Consider the following 5,997-nt stretch of genomic DNA (forward strand, 5'->3'; position numbering starts at 1 on the left):
ATCATCTCAAGCCATGGGAAAGAACTAGAATGAATCTAAAATGTTCTTCCTGGGAACACATCAAAATACAAATGTGTAAAATTTAAAACACAAATTTAAAATTTCTGGAAAAGGGAACTGTTGCACACAAAGGCATAACCATAATGTTGTCAGATGATTTTCATCAGGAACCATGAAGAACAGAAGGAATTGAGATGACTATGGTAGCCAGAAAATTTATCCCTTAAAAATGGAGGTTTTACAAAGACTTCCTAAGACTAATAATACCAGATAATTTATCAGCACTGGAACTACCTTATAAGAATCCCAAAGGGCTTAGTGTTTTTGTGGAAACTTGTAATCCCAACACTGAGGAGGCTGAGGCAGGAGGATTGGTACAAGTTTGAGGCCAGCCTAGGCTACATAGTGAGTTCAAGGCCAGCCTGATATACTGTCTGAGAGGAAAAAAGGAATACTACAAGTTTTTTATCAAGCTAAAAGCAAAAGGATGATAATTAGTACCACACAATGTAAAAAAAAAACCCTCAGTGATAAAAATACATTGTGAAATACAAAATATTTTAATGCCATAGTGGTGATGGGTTAATCTATTATATCTCTAGTATAAAATTTAAAAACCTATTAGAATAAGGTACAATAATTTACTAAGCATAGAGATTATAAAATTATCACATGAAAATATAAAATATGAGAAGAGGGGAGCAAAATGGAATTTAAATATGCAATAAATTCTTATTGACTTAAAATAGCCACTTACAAACACAATACATTTTATTTAATCTGTCGGGAGCAATGCTACATAATTTTAGGGAAAAATCATTTGGTTAACCTAGTTCTCCTGCCTACAGCCCAGCTGTGGAATTCTGAGACATAATTGCATTTTGGCCTCTGGTCACAACTGAGACCTCAATGTTCCTGTGATGCTGGGATTCTCCAGGACAAGAAACATCCTGGGAGCTGAAAACATCCTGGGAGGAACAAACATCTACTCAGTTCCTCCTTGTTCTTGGATTGTTACATCTTATTTACGCAGGATGTACTGAACTCTCTGCAAGTCACTTGTTACACTTTGTTTCTCCCGATGTACTGAGTACTGAATAAAAGGTGTGGTAAGCTGGGGGCTTTTGTCTTTGCTGCCCTGAGCAGCACTGATCAGGCCCAAAGCTCAGCTTCTTCTCAGTCTCATTTTTCTACCTTTCCTGTAATTCTCCTTGTGCTGCCATGGCTCGCAGGAGACCAGGACTCACTGCAGAGGTTCTGGTAACATCCCCTTCCGCTGTTTCCTACAGTAATCCTCTGGGTAAACACAAATGTCTATTAAAGTTATATAAATGGAATAGGAAAGGTCCAGAAATATCATTGTAGAGAACAATGAAACCACAAAGAAAGTAATAGAGAAAGAAAACAGTAAAGGGTCAATAAAATAACCAGAAAATAGTAGCAAAAGGACACTATTAAGTCCATACTCATTAATACTTACATTGAATGTAAATATATTAAATTCTGCCATCAAATGTGTGGAACTTAAATATCACTCAGACATTAAGGGAAGATGATTCTGACACATGCAATGTCACAAATGAACCCTGAAAGATATCAGGCTAAGGATTCCTGATAGAAAGTACACATATTGTAGCCTCTATTTAACTGTGCTCCTTGATCTGACAAACACAGAGCCTCAGAAACTGAAGAATGGTCCCAGGGTTACTGTGAAAGGGGAAAGAATCTGACTGCTAATAGCTTTGGATTTCTAATTGTGGTGATGGAAAATGTTCTGCAATGTGACAGTAGGTCACAGATGCTCAACCTTATCAATATACTAAAACCAAAACAAGTGTCTAACTTGAAAAATTGAATATTAGCATAGTAATCACATGGTAATAAGAGTATCTTTATCTGAAGGATAATATTCCTCAGTAAAGTAATAAAGAAAACTTTAAAATGGCAGAGAAATAAACAATAGACAGCAGATGGGAATGATTAAGCACAGGGTTATTTGAATTTAAAAGATTTGTACTATGGAAAAGGAAGGTTTACATTATATTATCTAGTATGTACACACAAAAAACACTGAGGTTTTCTTCTTGAAATAGATCAATTTCATTATGATTATAAAAAATATAACTTCACCTTTTGCTTAAATTGATGAAATTCACAGGGGAGAATACATAATGACAAACATAATCACCCCAAATGCAGGGGAAATAGCATCAGAAACTAAAGTCCCAACTGGCACCTACCAAAATAAAATGCTGTCTGCTTAGTGTTTAGCTACCAAGACCTGTTCACCTCAGGTAGGTTCAGAATCCTCAGATTTAAAGGTATAGAAGAAAAGGAAAATAATTTAGTTTTTCAGCAAAAAGAGAGATTTATAAAACAACATTTTATGAATGCCAAATTTAATAAATTGTTCTGGAAATTCTGGTGCTTGAAATTATTTTACCCTCAGAATTTAAAAAATCTGGCTGAACTTCATAATATCCACAACAAATTATTTTGATTCTTTCATTCTAGTCTTAATACATAGGAGAGCCCTGATTTCTTTTATCATTGTATAAGTAAGTGCATAAATTTCAGAGATTTCAAAATTTTTTATCTCAAAATTATTTTACTTATAACACTATAATAATGATGTATGTAGATTCAACTCTATGTGAAATATATTCTGTATTTACTTAGTCTTAAAATAATCCCCAAAATATCAATCACTATATTCCAGTTCTCATAAATTAACAAAGGGATGTAAACACATTAAGTATTGAACACTTACAAGAAATCACATACATGAGCAAGGAAGCCTGTAAATGACAGAACAGTTACTGTGCCTTGTGCTAATTCTATGGCATAACACACAAGTCTATTTTACATATAAGGAAATGAGAGTAAGGTGTTAAATTCTGTAGACTCTGCCTCTTCTCAGTATATCTTTAAGAGAACTGATCCCTTGAAATCAGATCACTGCTACAAATAGGTAAGGTGTATTGTGATAAAACCAAGAAAGACTTATACAAATGCTCAGTACAATGCATTTCATGTCACTGCTAATACTAAAGAAACAAACAATAAGAAATGTAGTACAGCAAATTTCAGTATAAGTTACTTAAGTGCTTTTTACTTATAGAAATAATGTAAAGTATTTTGAACCAGTCATGATTTTTATGATTGGAATGTTATCATTTTATGTCCACACAAATAATTTGAGGCATTGTAAGTACACAGTTATTTTCAAAAATTAATTCTATTGGTGCATGGGAAAGAAAAAAATATGAGAAAAGAAAGAAAAAATGAAATTTTGCCAATGCTTGCTCTTATGTCTTGCACCCTGTCTCTCCAATGTCTCTGTATATTACACATTATTTTGAAGATCAAATGATATTACAATTTATTCAACTCTATCCCCTCAGGTAAGAAAAGTAGAGTCCACAGAGATTATGCCACTTACAAAAAGGCATACATTTCATAAATGGAATTTAGATTTATCAGAATATCTCAAGTATCTACCTCAGACACATTTTTTTTTATTTTCAAGTAGATAATAGTTTTTAAAAAGAAACATATGATGACATAGATAATTTTCCCAAAATATAAATAACAATAAACAAATTGTATTCTCATTTACAAATACATTGTTGATCTTCAGAAATGCAAAACATGCAGCTATCCTTTTAATTGTTTTATCATTTTATCAATAATTTAGGGAAGAACAAGGACAATGGACCAGAGAAATTGCTCATTGACTAAATTCATCTTCTTGGAAATTACCAGTAACCCTGAGATGAAAGTGATTCTATTTACAACATTTCTCCTCATTTATCTCATTAATCTCCTGGGAAATCTGGGAATGATCATCTTAATTAGAATGGAGTCCCATATGCACATATTCATATACTTCTTCCTCAGCCATTTGTCTTTCTGTGACCTCTACTATTCCACAGAAATTGGACCCAAGATGCTGGTTGACATATTTGGCAAGAATAAGTAAATTCCTTTTTTTTGGTTGTGCTCTGCAGTTCTTCATCTCCTGCACCTTTGAAGACTTGGAGTGTGTGCTGCTGTTGGTGATGGCCTTTGACCAGTACAAGGCCATCAGCAACCTGCTGCTGTACACAGCACACATGTCCATCAGGCTGTGCTCCCTGCTGGTGGCTGGAGTTTACTTGGTGGGACTGGCAGATGCTCTGATACACACCGTACTGGCATTCCACCTGTGTTTCTGTGGTTCTAATGAGATTGATCATTTCTTCTGTGATCTACCTCCACTTTTTCTCCTTTTCTGTTCTGAAACAGAGGTCAATCAACTGGTATTACTCATCATTTTTGGCTTCATTGAACTGAACACCATTTCAGGAGTCCTGATCTCCTACTGCTATATGGTCTCATCCATCTTAATGATCCACTCTGCTGAGGGGTAGTCAAAGCTTTCTCCACCTGCACTTCTCACTTAACTGCAGTTGCAATTTTTCAAGAAAATCTCCTTTTCACATACTTCAGACCAAATTCTTCCTACTCCTTAGATCAGGACAAAATGATCTCACTGTTTTACACCCTGGTGATTCCCATGCTGAACTCACTGATTTATAGCCTACTGAACAAGGATGTGAAAGAAGCCATGGAAAAATTAAAAATAAAAACTGGTTTCGAAAAATTATACAGAATGCCCCATGTATAGTGATTTTTATGAAAACCATATAGCAGAGTACATAATTCAGTTTAATGAAATGAGTTAGTGCTAAAACCTAATAATATGAAAATATTGTGAAGTATTTCTCTCATCTGCTATCTTTCATTATCATTGTTTTTTAGATAGGATTTTACTAAATTTCTAGAATGCCATTGAATTTTTAATTCTCCTTCCTTAGCCTTTGGGGTAGGTGGGATTTCAAGAATGTGACTTCATGCCTGTCTTTCCTTTATGTATCATGAAGATGAATATGATGTTATCTTTATGTGAGAAAGTTCTAGACTTTCCTGTTTGCCAGGCTTTTCATAAGTAATTCTTTAAATTAGTAATTAGGAATTCAAGATTAGTTCAAATATATTATAATCTATCGAGTGTTACCTAAGTGCTTTTGTGGATTTAAGAGCTTTGTTTTCATGGTAAATCCTCATCATCCTATAAGCTGAAATGAATCTTATACTTAATCTTATAAACTAGTGGAAGGAAATCATGATAATAAACAGTGCATTTCCTGAATTCATGATAAGCCTCAAATCCTTTATGAATGGAAACAACTCAGGCAAACATATCCAGAGCAAAGTGTCTAAATCTAGTGTGCAGGTGAGAGGATCCTGGTGTAAGACCGAGGGCCTTATCAAACACTCCGAGGAGCTGACTGCAGTGAAGAACACCTGGGAAGGAACACACCAGACAAGTTGGAAAGTAAAACAGACCTTTATTACTCTGGCCAGATGGCACTCCCAAAGCAAAGTAGCTTAGAGAGGCAACTGGCTCAGAGCCCAAGGCTGTTTTTTTAGGGGGTTGCAGGGGAAATTAGCAAGAGAAAAAAATGTTGATGGTCAAAAGATGTTTGCAGATTGTCTTATAGATAGCTATGTCCAGGGCATTGGTTTTGGACAAACAAGGAGTTGGATAATTCACTTAGGAACTCTATGTTTGTTACAGATTTTATCTAGTGTCCCAGAACTAACAAGCACATTTTAACCATTAACTCACAATCAGTCACTATGTTGGGGCTGAGGGAGCTTTATGATTACAGAGTTATGAGGTGCCACATTGGGCTGGAGGGATTTTATATCAGATCCATGCAAATTAAAAGGAAGGAAAGTAGAGGATTCACAGGCAGAGGATCTGTCCCTTAGAGAAGGCCTGAGGCAGAAAGGCCTGGGTCTTTTCTCAGAAGTAAAGATGTGGAGCACAAAGAGAGAGAAATGCAAAAAGCCTTGGTCAGGATGTCCATGTGAAGATACTGTTGAACACCATCTCTCTGTACCTTCCCCCAGAAAGATTCCTTTCCCTCTTTGTCCTGCTTTAATCCT

General features: G+C 35.3%; 1 pseudogene; it reads left to right on the forward strand.

Moving 5' to 3' along the window:
• Positions 1 to 3,712: 3,712 nt before the first annotated feature.
• LOC101710747 (olfactory receptor 5W2-like) lies at positions 3,713 to 4,669 on the forward strand (annotated as a pseudogene).
• The last annotated feature ends 1,328 nt before the right edge of the window (positions 4,670 to 5,997 follow it).

Source organism: Heterocephalus glaber, unplaced genomic scaffold (assembly GCF_053883595.1).
Source record: "Heterocephalus glaber isolate CG9 unplaced genomic scaffold, H.glaber_assembly_v1.0 deba00001673, whole genome shotgun sequence".
Classification (NCBI taxonomy): Eukaryota; Metazoa; Chordata; class Mammalia; order Rodentia; family Bathyergidae; genus Heterocephalus; species Heterocephalus glaber.